The 15,397-nt window shown below is 45.4% G+C and overlaps 1 protein-coding gene across 1 annotated transcript in view; it reads right to left on the reverse strand.

Annotated features, from left to right (window-relative positions):
* LOC115462060 (FERM and PDZ domain-containing protein 1-like) overlaps nt 1-15,397 on the reverse strand; it is a 325,564-nt gene that overhangs the window by 83,875 nt on the left and 226,292 nt on the right.

Consider the following 15,397-nt stretch of genomic DNA (forward strand, 5'->3'; position numbering starts at 1 on the left):
TCCTATGGAAGCTATTAAAAAAAAAAGGAGGAAATTATTCTGATCTGGATCAGACCATCATATTTCACAACAATGGTAGTTCAGCTGTGTCTCTTATCTGCACTGTTCGATGGTATTTCAAATTGAATATAACTTACTTGTCTTCTATTCTAAGCCTCATGGGCTCTATGTTTCATCCTAACTTACTCATTCATTCGCAAGATTGGGAATGTTGGTAATATTTCTTACTCCTATAATTGTGCTGCTGAGGAAGGTGATTTAGGATACTCCACCATAAATTGATATACAATGATGTTTCTATTTTGGATTTTCTGCCAATTGCACAGCTTTACCATTCGATCTGTGGTATGCTCGTGCTATGGTAAACACTTGCATTACTCTCTTGTGTTGCACACTTGCAACTTACCCCTCTGCAGGTTTTTGCTCAGTGCAACCTTCTATGTTATTCAGCTGCACCAATTTCCTGTGTTTAATGGTTGCAGCCACCTCCTGGGCTGCACTCTTCCAGCAAACTCCTATGCTCTGCTATTCAAGCAACCATCTGTGCTATGTAATTTTGGCAATTTCATGTGCTGCTTAGTGGAAGCATCCTTCTGGGATGCTTAGTCAAAGCAACCATCAGCAATCATATGTGCTGCACAGTGGTGCCAACTTCCTGTGCTGTGCAATGCCAGCAACCTTTTCTGCTGTGCAGTGGCAGCAACCTTTCATCCTCCTGTACTGCTCAATGGTGAAGATCTCCTATGTTGCATAGTGGCAGCAACCTCCTGAGCTATGAGCTGACAGCAACCGCCAGCCTCCTCTGGTGCATAGTGGCCGCAGCCTCCTGTTTTACACAGTAACAGCAGCTGCACAGTGGCAGCATCTTCTTGAGTTGCATGGTGGCAGCTTCCTCTTCTGTTGCACAGTAATAGCAGTTGCACAGTGACAACAACCTACTGTGTTTCAGGGTTGCATTTATCACCTGTGTTCCACAGCTACACCTGCCACTTGTGTGGCTCACCTGTAAGAATCTATTTGAGTAGTTCTCTCGCAGCAATTCCTGTGTTCTCAGCAGCAGCTTCTGGTGTTGCTCTTCTGTTTTGCATAGCTACAACATCCACATCAGCTCCATTGCTGCCATCCCACCTGTATTACTCAGCTGGATGCATTCTGCCGCTAACATACCCAGTTTTCTAGCACCTTCTACAGTTGGCTGAATGTCATAGCTGCCTGAGACTTATTCCAGAAATTAGCAGTACAGCATGGCAGTTTTGATAACCTATATGGTACTCTGGTTACAGTGGCCTCTAGGGCAACTTTTACCTTTTGGGCACAGATACAGTGGCTGTAGATGTGACACTGATGGAATAGCTGTGTATTTGGTACATGTAGCATCCTCAGGCATGGGTTCAAGATGCACCATCCTCAGGTAGACTAGGATTAAGCACACTCAGGGCTGTTCCACACACAGTCATGGTTTCAGATGCAGCAGCCATAGGCGTGGCTTCAGGTGCAGTGTTTACAGGGGTGGCTTCAGTTGCAGCCTCTACAGTTCTGCATCAGATACAGTTGCCACCTGTATGGCACCAGTTGTTGTAACTTCTTATATGATTCAACAGCAGTCGCCTGTATGTCAACAGCTGCTGCAGCCAATTCTATACTACCAACTCCTACAGCATCACCTAACGCACCGACCTATATGAACACCCACTATGCCTGCATGTAGGGCACCAGTTGCTGCACTCACCTCTTTGGCATCAGCTGATGCAGTCACATCTATAGCACTAGCTCCAGCAGCTATCAGTATAATTCCACCTACATTTTTTCCTGTATGGTACCTCATACAGTGGCGGCCTGCATCTCTCCAGTTACAACTCCCACGTCTATGGCTCCAGTTGTTGTACTCACTTGTATGTCATCTGCTCCTCCATTCTTCCAAGGTACCTGATGACTCCAGCACACTGTATTGCTGGTTGTCACTGGCTATTTAAGATGACTCACTTACTCTGGTCACTTGTTTAGCAGCTTTATTTATTTGTTGCATTTATACCCCGCTCTTTCCCGCTCGGTAGCAGGTTCAGTGCGGCTTACATAGTATGGAATTACATAGTACATTACAGTCTACCATATTGCAAAGACCTCCTGATTTCTATGTTTCTGTGGTGTAGCTAGTTTGCACATCAAGGTTACATGACTTAAAGTCTATGAATTTGGGATACGCCATTTTATTCTGAGCCTAATGGGCTCATACTGGCCCCAGAGTCTTCCCTCTGACATGGGCCCTGATGCACAAATGCAACTGTAAAATACGGCTGCCTCGCTAAAATTTAACGAATCGCTAATAGCCAGTGATGCACAAAGCTGCAAATGAGCTACATGAATCCCCCTTTATGCATCCTCACTGTTTGCAAGTTTGAGCTGTCAAATCCATTTGACAGCTCTGATGCACTGGACCTCACCGACCCCACACTTTTTTTTTTAATTTACCCTGGTGGTCCAGTGGACCCTGACTACCCAATCTTTTTTTCCAGTGGACCATGACCTCCCCCCACAATCCCTCATGATCGCACAAACCTTTTTTTTTTAATTTCTATGGTGGTCCAGTGGACAGAACCCCTTCCCCTGCGCGTGCACACCCCCCCCTCCCATAACCGACCCCCACCCTGCCCCTCCTGTACCTTTACAACAAAGTGGAGGCAGGAGGACAGGAGCAACAGCTCCTCCTTCCTGCCTCAGGCCCGCCCGGAACAAAATGGTGGTGCCCAGGCTCTGCCCAGTGCATTCTGGGATGAACTGGGCAGGGCTAAACACCATATAAGGAGGTATTTTCCCTTATATGGTGTTTAGCTCTGCTCAGTGTGTGGCAGCAGCCAAAAAAGCAAACAGGATGCTAGGAATTATTAGAAAAGGGATGGTGAATAAGACCGAAAATACTATAATGCCTTTGTATCACCCCATGGTGCATTCAGTTCTGGTCATCGTATCTCAAAAAAGATTAGAAAAGGTTCAAAGAAGACTGACCAAAATGATAAGGGGATGAAGCTCCTCTCATATGAAGAAAGGCTAAAGAGATTAGTGCTCTTCGGCCTGGAAAAGAAACAGATGAGGGGAGATATGATTGAAGTCTACAAAATCCTGAGTGGTGTAGAACGAGAAGTAAATCGATTTTTTACTTGTTCCAAAAGTACAAAGACTAGGGGACACTCGAGGAAGTTATATGGAAATATTTTTAAAACAAAAAGGAGGAAATATTTTTTCACTCAACGAATAGTTAAGCTTTGGAACTCTTTGCTGGAGGATGTGGTACAATGGTTAGTGTATCTGGGTTTTAAAAAGGTTTGGACAAATTCCTGGAGGAAAAGTCCATAGTTTGCTATTGAGACAGACATGGGAAGCAACTGCTTGCCTTGGGATTTGCAGTATGGATTGTTGCCACAATTTGGGTTTCTGCCAGGTACCTGCGACCTGGCTTGGCCACCGTTTGGAAAACGGGATACTGGGCTATTTGGACCATTGGTCTGACACAGTATGGCTACTCGTATGTTCTTATGTACTTAGAATGCATTTTTATTGTGGATATCCTGAAAACTTGACTGGCTGGGGTTCCCTCAGGACAGGTTTGAGAGTCACTGTTCTAAGGTGCCACCTGCCTTTGGTATTTTTGGTCAGGGGTTTTTAACCCAGTCCCCGGACACACTCAGCCAGTCAGGTTTTCAGGATACCGTCAACGAATATACATGTGGTAGATTTGCATAGACTGGAGGTAGTACAGGCAAATTTATCTGATTGAATGGGGATATCCTGAAAACTCCAACTGGCTGGGTGTGCCCCGAGGACTGGGTTAAAAACCTCTGCTTTAGAGCCTTCAGGATCTTAAAGTGTGTAGAGCAAACAAGAGAAATTGGACATGTTTAGTGGACATTTGCCTTCCAATTGCAGCTCCCTGTCTCCCTCAAACCTGGTTTGGGTGTTTTTCAGCAAAGGCAGGGCACAGGATAGAACAGGTGTTGCTGCAGTGGGTGAGATGACAGCTGTGGCATGTTGATGGCCTGTTCTAGTCCCACTCCTGCCAGTGACAACTTATATTGGCTGTGCAGGATTAATCCTTTGGTGAACCCTAGGTGAATAAGTACAGTGAGGCCAAATGTGATCTCATCGAAGAGGAAAACTATCAGAGGAGGAAGCAGCAGGTAAGAGTTGGGAGGATCGACAGACCTCTATGAACAGTTGTTGCTCTGGAGCTTACCCCACCCTGACTCAGTGATATTCTATAAGTTACACGCACAACTGCCTTAGCGTGTAAAAGCAAGGAGGGCGAGGAGGGAAGTGACATCACCGCTGGAGGATGGCTACCTAATAGCGGAGCTCCGTGGGAGCTAGAGTCAAAAACGGGGAAAACCCCGGGAATCGACGTTGAGAAACTCCCTCAACAAACGCATTCCTTCACTGAAAACTATGGCAGCTCGAAAGAAACTGGTGAAATTTAAATACACTGCAGATAAAGCTGGAAAAGCGAATAGAACGGATTCGAGCATGTTGACGAGAGGGGCCAAAACAGTGCAGGCAGAAACAGACTCGGAGAATGATCCAGAAATGCTGAGTGCTGGAGAAGAAGAAACTCAGAAGAGCAATATCGCACGTTGGTTTAGAGAGCTAAAATCAGAAATGATAGCCACCAGAAAGCGTATACAATCGGTGGTGGCTGAACTCCGCGGAGACAGAGGAGAGAGTTGAGAACGTGGAGGAGGAGTTGCGGGGGCTGAATGCAGGTCTCAATAATGAGTGCCAGATGAGAACAGAGCTGGAACAGCAGGTGGAAGATCTTGAAAATAGATCAAGGCGCTGCAACCTGCGCTTCAAGGGAATTCCAGAAGAGGATCAATACAAGGATACAGGGAAAACTGTGCAAGAATTAAGCACATTTATCCTACAACAAGGAAAAGAAACACAAGAATCCCAGGACCAGATGAGGGTGAAGGTTGACAGGGCACACCGCAGCCTGGCCACAAAGAGGTGAATCTCCCAGAGATGTCATAGCATGTTTCCATGAGTTTCAGATAAAGGAGTCCATATGGCGAAAAGCTTGAGCTATGGGCAAGATTATATGGAAAAACACCAAGGTACAAGTGTTTCAGGACCTGGCAAGGAGAACCCTCCAAAGACGGAGAGAATTTAAGGAAATAACGTCATACCTGCAAAGAATGGGACTGAGATATCGTTGGCTCTATCCGAGTGGTGCAAGTAACAGTAGGAAGCAAATCTCAGAAATTGCAGCAACCGGAGGGCGCGTGGAAGGTTCTTGCGACTATGGGATGTACAGACTTGCCAAAGGAAATAATCTCGACTTCACATAAGAGCCAAAGTGCACCCAACAAAAAACAAAATGGATGGATCAGAGTGCGAAGGGAGCGGAGGAGTGACTCTCCTCCAGGAGAGGGATCTGGACTGGAGAGAGGAGAAATCACTTGAAAAAAGGAAGGAAAGGCTCGTCTCTGGAACAAGAACTGTTTAACAGTAAAGGGTGAATATGTATAGTAATAAGTGAAAATGTGTGAGTGGGGGAATGAATGTTGATTGGATATACAGGGAAGACAGGTCTCGGGGTATGAAGTTGGGAAACAGGCTTCTGGCGAGATATCATTTCCTTAGGGAATTAACTGGCTGGAGGAGAGAAAATTCAGTTATTGGGGAACAAGGGGAGGGGGAGGGAGGGGAGGTGGGGAGCCCATGGAGGGTTACGGGTAGGGTCATGGAATGTTAATGGTTTAAATAATCCTGGGAAGAGAAGTGTAATTTTTAGAGAGTTACTTAGAATGCAATGGGATGTGGTAATGCTACAGGAGACACATATCCAGAAGAAAGACGTGCGAATGTTACAACACAAAGGACTAGGGGAAAACTTTATATTGGCAGACCCAAGGGGAGGGAAAAGGGGGGACTGGCAATTTATATTAAGGAAGGGGTTCACTTTGAGCAGGATCAAATTTATATGGAGAGACAAGGGAGATGTATTGCGCTCAAAAGAAAGATACATAACCGACCAATTACTTTTGTCAATATATACACTCCCAATGGGGGACAGGGCGCATTCTTCAAGGCATTGCGGATATAATTAATACAGTTTGTCACAGGGAGGGTAATCATGGGGGGGGGGGGGGGACTTTAATTTAACAATGACAGATATGGACCACTCAAAGAGGGGATCTGGGAGTGGGCAGGCGAATAGGGTGAAGCTCATGCGTATTTTTAAAGATCTGGACTTAGTGGACATATAGAGGTTGCAACACCCAGGGCAAAAAACATATTCCTTTTTTTCTCATGCGCAACAAACATACACTAGGTTGGATGCAGTCTGGTGTTCCCGAGGCTTATGGGGGGAGGTTAGAGACTCAGAAATAGGGAATATATAAGTCTCAGACCATGCCCCAGTGTAGATAGAACTAAAGGGTTTAGAAAAGGAAAGGAGCTTCACAGTTTGGAGATTAAATGAATCATTGTTGGATGAGGTACAAGCATGTGAGGGGTTTCGCAATGTTATAAAGGATTATTTAACTTTCAATGACAAGGGGGATGTATCAGATGGGACACTTTGGGATGCGCTTAAAGCAGTGCTTAGGGGACACCTGATGAAATAGGGGGCACAACAGAAGAGGGAGAAACAGCAACACGAAGTAGGAGTACGTCAGAGGTTAGCATATTTAGAGGCCCTACATCAGGGGGCGCAGAACCAGAGGTATTTAGAGAACTCGTGTGCAGAACGGAGTTACAGCAAATTCAGATTGCGCAGATGGAATTTAGTAGAAAAATGGTAAAACAGAAGTTCTTTGAGTTCAGTAATAAGGCAGGCAGCATGTTGGCACGTAGTCTCCGCCAGGGACAAACTAATAGTACTATCACAAAAATAAAAGGCCCAGAGATAAGATATACCATCAAGACGGAGACATAAGGGAGCAGTTTGTTCAGTACTACTCAACCTTATACTCGAAGAAGACAGCAATATCAGGATTAGAGATTCAAAAATATGTAAGTGGTTTGGGCCTTACAAAATTGTCGGATGCTCAAAGGGAATGGTTGGACACACCTATCACTACACAGGAGGTGATAAGGGTCATAAAGGGTTTAAAAGGAGGCAAAGCACCGGGAATGGATGAATACACTGCCAAATTTTATAAACTGCTGGGAAGAGACTTGGCACCTCTTCTGCAAAGGGTTGGCAATGAATGTTTTAAAGTAGGAAAGTTGCCAACAAGTATGCACATGGCGGGTATCTCGGTTATCTTAAAGCCGGGTCGAGATCCAACAGCATGCGGCTCTTACCGACCAATCTCCTTAATCAATGTTGATGTTAAAATTCTGGCTAAGGTAATAGCAGACCGTGTGAGCAAGGTATTACCCCAAATAATTCATGAAGATCAATTGGGCTTTATATCTCACCAACAAGTATCTGACAATATTTGAAGATCCTTAAATTTAAGATGGGGAGCTCAAAAGCAAGGAGATGCCTTCGCGTTATTAACAACAGATGCAGAGAAGGCGTTTGACAGGGTGGAGTGGGACTATTTATGGGAGGTTATGATAAATATGGTTTTTGGGGAGGGAATTATAGGTTGGTTGAAGGGTCTGTATGCTGCGCAGGTTGCAAGGATAAAAGTAAACGGGGGATATTCAAAACAGTTTAATATCCAAAGGGGCAAAGACTGCAAGAACATGGCTATAGAGTGATTCTACAGGGATACATGTCCAAGGCACAGCTGGCTCATCTGACGGGACTGGAAAGCCCCAACTTGTGGAGGGGGCCCCTGCTCATTTTATCATGCAATGTGGCAATGCCCGAAGATACGAGCATTCTGGGAGAGGGTACGTGGATTTTTGATTCGGATGGGGAATAAAATTATAGGAACAGAAAGGCAATTTTTATTAGATCAACCCTGGGCTTTTGCCCCCCTCCATGTGCAGGCAGCTCTCTTCTGTAGGAAGCTGAGTTTGGTTGCTCGTAAGTGTATCCTGCAATACTGGACCTCCTCGGAGGCACCTTCCTATTGGCATTGGCGAAACCAGGTATACCTTTTGTCTTCATGGGAAGCCTGGGACTCAAAGCGATTTGCTAAACGCAAAAAACTATTTCTCCAAGTTTGGGCCCCATATCTATAACAGTTGAGTCCTAGGGGACGTAGTTTACTCCTCAACTCTGGTTAACCTTTAGGCCTGGCAAAAGGTTTGGGAGAAGGGAATCTGGTCCTGCTTGTTAAGGGGGGAAGGTAAGGGAGGGGGAGGGGTGGGATGGCAGAGGTCGGGAGAGGGGAGGGGGCTTGATCGCAAGATTAAAGACTAAAGATCAATGGCTATATGGTTTAAACACTGTATTATAATGCTATTTACTATACAAAATTGCCTTGTTGTGTTGTTTGAGATGAAGTGTTGTCAATAAAAATTATTTGAAACATAATATCCAAAGGGGCTCTAGACAGGGGTGTCCCCTCTCACCATTGCTTTTTGCTAACTCAATAGAACCATTAGCGCAGAGAGTTAGAAAAGTGTCTGATATCAAAGGGAGAACACAGAAAACTCTGGACTCGATTTCAACAAAACTAACCTAAATAGTCAAATAACAAGTTGAATCCTCATAAACTATGTGTAGACTTATATCTATGTATAATGTGATATCTTATATCTTATATCTTAAATAAGATATCACATTATACATAGATATAAGTCTACACATAGTTTATGAGGATTCAACTTGTTATTTGATATCAAAGGGATACATATAGGAGGTAGGGAGCACAAGATAGCGTTATTTGCCGACGATCTTCTCTTCTATGTAAGGGACCCGCGGATGACGTTGCCCATCATACGCAAGGAGCTCAACACTTATGGGGAGCTATCTGGCTTTAAGGTAAATTATGACAAATCTGAGATAATGGGGATTGCATGTTACAGTCCTTCTCCTTCAAAAAAGCAGAAAAAAGTTTTAAATATCTTGGGATACAGCTTCCCCGTGACCACACACAAATATACGCGCTGAATTATGATCCCCTGTTCTGAGAGATTCGTAAAGATATGAGTAGGTGGAAGAATGGGTGGCACTCATGGTGGGGCAGAATAGCGGTGTTTAAAATGAATATTTTACCTAGAGTGCTATTCCTTTTTCAGACCCTTCCAGGGGGAATTCCCAAGGGAGATCTAATCAGAATGCAATCAGATATTTCGAAGTTTACATGGGGAGGGAAGCAATCTAGGTTATCGAGAAAGGTTATGTGGGGAGGGGTGGAGTAGGGGGGAGGGGAGTGCCCAACATAATCTGGTATTATAAGGCTGCTCATTTAAAACAAATAGCAGAATGGAGTATAGGGAACAGATCGCAGGTGACAAAACTAGAGCAGAACTTTGAACCAGAACACAACCTGGGGGGAAGTTTCTGGTCGTCCAGATCAATGCATAATTATGAACATATGATGCGTAACCCCTTTGTGTTCCACCTAGAGAGACTGTGGGACACAATGAAGTACAAACTCAGGGGGTCCCGGAGAACATCTACACTGGCTCAGATTACTTTGGAGCCCGAATTCCAAGCGGGCAGAGAGGGGGGAATATTCAAAGAATGGAGTCGAAAAGGGTTAGGGAGATTCCGGGACTTCTTGGAAGATGGGAATATGAGGGAGTTCGGAGAGCTACAGAGGACGTATGAACTACCGGCCACAGACATCTATGCATATCTACAGTTTAGACACTTTATAGCAGGGCAAGGCTGGCTAAGGGTAGACCCTATGAGACCAAATTGCTGGAAAATCTGTGGGAATCCTTAGATAAAGTGGGGAAGGGAATCTCAAGGCTTTACCAATATATTAGGGGGGGGGGAGAAACTGGTTAAGCTACCATACATGCAGATGTGGGAAAAAGACTTAAATAGCGAATTGAGTGTAAGAGAGTGGGAAATGGTATGTATAGATGTGAAAAAAGCATCTGTGTGTGTTCTGATAAAAGAAAATGCTTACAAGGTGTTAAGTAGATGGTACTATACACCAGACAGGGCAAAACGTATGTATCGAAATGAATCTGATCAACGTTGGAGATGTGGACAGGAAATTGGTTTTTATTTCCATATTTGGTGGACCTGCCCATCCCTACAGACATTTTGGGAGGAAATATCCCGGAACCTAACGCTAATCTTGGACACTAAGTTTCCCACAGATCCGAAATGGTGCTTATTTGGCTGGGGGAATCGAAGAGGTCAGAAGTGGCAGAAGCACCTTAAAAGACTATGCCTCATGGCAGCTAAAACCATAATAGCCTCTCATTGGAAACAGAATGTCGGCCCCTCCATAAGAAGTTGGAAAATGAAACTTCAGGTATTGGCAGACCTTGAAAAACTGACATTGGAGAGTTGGGAGATATAACCCAGGGGCGACAGAATGGCCACATCTAGAGCGCAATAATAAATAATGAGAGTGGGAAGAGTGGAGAGAGACCCTAGGGGGGAGGGGACGGGTATATAGGGAAAGGGAGGGGAGAAAGGGGAAGGGAGGTAGGGGGATTCAGGGATTGAAAACGGGAGGGGGGGAAATGGTGAATGTAACCAAGTTCATCTATTGGTATGTTACCGCAAATGGTGTTATAATCCATGCCTTTTATTTTTTGTATACCTTAACACTTATATGTGTGTATGTGCCAGTGGCGTTGCTATGGGGGGGCAGGGGCCTGCCCCCCCCCTCCACTTTGGGCTCAAGCCCCCACCAAAGCCGCAGCACCACTTCAGTGGCCAGCATGGGTGCTAAAGCCCTGTCAGTTGAAGAAATCTTCTCCCTTCCCCTCATGATTCTTCATGAACGAGGAAGTCAGCGGTGTGCTCTCAGCCTCAACAATGGCATTCGCGCTGTCAGCGGCTGGAAGCATAATGCTGACTTCCTCATTCTGGAGGCAGAATGAGGAAGATGGGGGTGACCTGGATTTCTTTGGCTGGCGGTGCTTTGACATCCCCTCCAGCAAAAGTATGAAACTTAACGCGGCAGGGGGAAGAGAGGGAGAGGAAATTTGTATCCCCCCATAGTTCACTCCTGGGCCTCCCCAAAAATGGACTGCTGGCTACGCCCCTGGCACATCACAGCCCCTGTAATTTGGGCACACAACTTGTAGTGCCCAGTTATAGAATTAATCATTGAAATGACTCTACTGCCACTCATTTTTATGCTCCTAAATTTAAGACTTTAATGAAAGTTTGAGTATAAATTTAGGCACTCAGGCCTAATAAATTTTCAAAGAGGCCAAGTTAGGCACTCTCACAGTAGAGAGGCTCAAATCCTCTGAATATTGGGTCCATTCTATCCAGTGCGTTTTTTCTAGCAAAAAAGGTGCCGGTACTCAAATGCTAGGTTACCCTTCAGGGGTGGGGTGATCACTGAGGGACCCATCCCACAATAGCCAGGCCCCCTGCAACCAGTCACAGAATCTATGACAAGGCAGAATTGGTATGTAGAGCATGAGCTCTTTCATTAAAACTTGGGATCCATGGGTCAATTTTAGCAGACAATGGAAAAAGGTGCCGGTACTCAGTACCCCCAAGTACCCCCTCAAAAAAAGCCCTGATTCTATCTGTCCTAAGTTATCTGTATAACAGACTGAATATTGTCACTATCCATATACATTCTGGGACTGCCCTGGCTCCACCCTAGCACTAAATGCATAGTATAGAGGTGGTCTGTAAGGATATTAAGAGGCACTATTTGGATAGTGCTTCTAAACATTGCAGTCTACAAGCATTTATCTAGATAGCAGATGTTGTTATCCAGATAAGTGCTTGTCAGTATTGACCCAATAGGAGATACTGAAAGATAAAGACCCCTTGAACACCTAGTCTGCCTACAATGCTGTCCGGATATGCAAGCTGTGATTTTCCCTTTCCCATTTCTTATCATTATGGTCCTCTTCTGGATTTATTCCAAGCAGGCCTGAATTCTGCCACCAGCGTAACCTCTGCTACCTCCACCACTCTCTTAGTAAAAAAACTATTTTTTTTTCAGATTTCTTTTGAGCATCTCTCTTTTCAGTTGTAAATAATGGCTCATTTTGCTTGAATTTATTATTTCATGAAAAATGCCCACGTGAAGAATACAACGAAAAAGATGTTCTACTCCATGTGGAAACTCAGAGTAAAACCTTTCTTCCCGAGATACATCTTCCGTACCCTGGTACAATCAATGGTAATAAGTCATCTGGACTACTGTAAAGCACTATACGCGGGCTGCAAAAACAGACTATCAAAAAACTCCAAACAGCTCAGAATACCGCCTCCAGACTCATATTTGGAAAAACTAAATATGAAAGTGCAAAACCCCTAAGAGAGAAACTGCACTGGCTCCCACTCAAGGAACGCATTGCGTTCAAGATCTGCACGATTATACACAAAATCATTCACGCAGACGCCCCAATCTACATGCTAAACCTTGTGGACCTACCTCCCAGAAACGCCATAAGATCATCCCGCAAATTTCTCAATCTGCACTTCCCCAGCTGTAAAGGGCTAAAATACAAGCTGATACACTCCACCACCTTCTCTTACATGAGCACGCAGTTGTGGAATGCATTACCTACAGCCCTGAAAACTACTGGCGAAATAACTAACTTTCGCAAATCTTTGAAGACACATCTCTTCAACAAGGCCTACAAAGAGAACCCATAGCCTTACAAAACTACCCCACTAACCCACCCAGCTATAAGAGTCCCCTTCTATACTATCCTCCCTAACACCTTCCTTCTCTCTTCCATTACTTAATCTTTGTACACTACCAATTGTATCTGATATCCTGTAATGACTATGTCATAACAAAACTCTGTAAGCCACATTGAGCCTGCAAATAGGTGGGAAAATGTAGGATACAAATGCAATAAATAAAAAATATACTCTGGTAGACTGCAATATATTTGAATATTTGTATTATATCTTATCTTTCCCCTTCTTCTTTCTAGAGAGTATGGAGTCTATATTCAGATAAGTCTCGGTCACCAGGTCCATAATCGGATTTTCTGTGGCATTTACTTGGCACATTTACACCAGCTCTATGGCTGCAATAAGTTCTTATGCTTAAGCACATGTGCCTGTATATTCCCAGTTATACTGGTATTCTATAAGAGAAAGTAGGTGCATACGTTCCTTTATAAAATAGGCCCTAACTAGATGCCCTTAAGGAACTAACTATAGGTGCTTTGTTATAATATTGCCCTTCATGAGGGTATTTTTAATAGGTCAACTATGCTGAAAGTTAAAGGAGATACGTATTTTGAGGATATTTATAAACACACATACTGGTCAATATTCAAATGTTATGGGCAGTGGTGTTTGTGAAAGCCAGCCATGGGATTTAAATACATTTTCCCCGACATTCAGTCGACGTTATTCCCAGATATTCAAATCTGGGCCTTGTCTGAGCTTCAGCACTGAATATCTGTTTCTTTCTGAACCAGCTAACATATAGCTGGCTAAGTCAATATTCAGCCCTTGACCACATAAGCCAATCTGTTTAAAGACAGGGCTGCTATTTACGCGGCCTGGTTTAAGCGGTGAGAGGCTGAATATCGGCATCTAACCCAACTAGCACAATTTTGTCCCCGTCTTAATACAATTTATGTCATACCCAGTGCTTTTTTTGTAGAAAAAAAGGTGCCGGTACTCATTGTGGGCGGAGTCATCACATATGACCCCACCCCTATTATTGCCACACCCACATTAGCCACACCCCTTATACCAGCCATAGCGCATATAAACAGACATCATTGAAAATATTATACTAGTATAGGAGAAAAAAATAACGTGATTTTTTTTCATTATAAATAATTTCTATAAGCTGTTATAGGTTCAGTATACCCAGTGCAAAATAAGACAGCAGATGTAAATTCTCAAATTGGACATATTCCAGACATTAAAATGAAAATAAAATTATTTTTTCTACCTTTGTTGTCTGGTGACTTTGTTTTTCTGATCATGCTGGCCCAGTATCTGATTCTGCTGCTATCTGTCATCTTAACTCCGTTTCCAGGGCTTCCTTACCATTTATTTCTTTACTTTCCGCCTTTCTTCTTCATTTCTTGCCCTACATCCGTAAGTAAAAGCTGGGTCCTCCGCAGACTTGACTGTCCAGTGGATCCAGCTTCTGCCTATTTTCTTCATCCATGTGCAGTTTTTCTCCTCTCTTCCTTTTCCCTCATCTCATCTCCTTCCTCACTTGTCCCTCACCTCCATCCATGTCCAGCATTTCTTCTCTCTCCTCCATCCACCCATGTCCAGCATTTCTTCTCTCTCCCTTCCCTCCCCTTCATCCACCCATGTCCAGCAACCCTCCTCTCCCCCCCGCCCTCCCCTCCATCCACCCATGTCCAGCAACCCTCCTCTCCCCCTGCCCTCCCCTCCATCCACCTATGTCCAGCAACCCTCCTCTGCCCCCTGCCCTCCCCTCCATCCACCCATGTCCAGCAACCCTCCTCTTCCCCTGCCCTCCCCTCCATCCACCTATGCCCAGCAACCCTCCTCTGCCCTTCCCTCCATCCACCCATGCCCAGCAACCCTCCTCTCCCTCTGCCCTCCCCTCCATCCACCTATGTCCAGCAACCCTCCCCTGCCCTCCCCTCCATCCACCTATGTCCAGCAACCCTCCTCTGCTCCCTTCCCTCTCCTCCATCCACCCATGTCCAGCAACCCTCCTCTGTCCTCTACCCTCCCCTCCATCCACCTATGTCCAGCAACCCTCCTCTCCCCCTGCCCTCCCCTCCATCCACCTATGTCCAGCAACCCTCCTCTGCCCCCTGCCCTCCCCTCCATCCACCCATGTCCAGCAACCCTCCTCTTCCCCTGCCCTCCCCTCCATCCACCTATGTCCAGCAACCCTCCTCTGCTCCCTTCCCTGTCCTCCATCCACCCATGTCCAGCAACCCTCCTCTGTCCTCTACCCTCCCCTCCATCCACCTATGTCCAGCAACCCCCTGTCCCCCCTGCCCTCCAACTATGTCCAGCAACTCTCCTTGTTCCCCTGCTCTCCCTCCCTCCAGCCACCCATACCCATCTGAGCCCCCTCCTCCCATCTGAGTCCCCACCTGCCTACCAGCTCCATGCCGCCATGGACCCTCCTCTCCTGCCACCCGGCCGGCACCTAACCAAGCCTTTAAAAAAATCTACGAAGCAGCAGCGCGGTGCCTTGTGTTTGAGTGTAAAAGAAAAAAAATCGCCTCGTCGGCTGGCCTTCCCTCACTGTGTTCCGCCCTTGCGGAAATAGGAAGTTACATCAGAGGGCGGGACACAGTGAGGGAAGGCGGCTGACGAGGCGATTTTTCTTCTTTTACACTCAGATGCGAGGCACCGCGCCGCCGCTTCGTAGATTTTTTTTAAAGGCTGGGTCAGGTGCCGGCCGGGTTGGGTGGCAGAAGAAGA

This window comes from Microcaecilia unicolor, chromosome 2 (assembly GCF_901765095.1).
Source record: "Microcaecilia unicolor chromosome 2, aMicUni1.1, whole genome shotgun sequence".
Taxonomy (NCBI): Eukaryota; Metazoa; Chordata; class Amphibia; order Gymnophiona; family Siphonopidae; genus Microcaecilia; species Microcaecilia unicolor.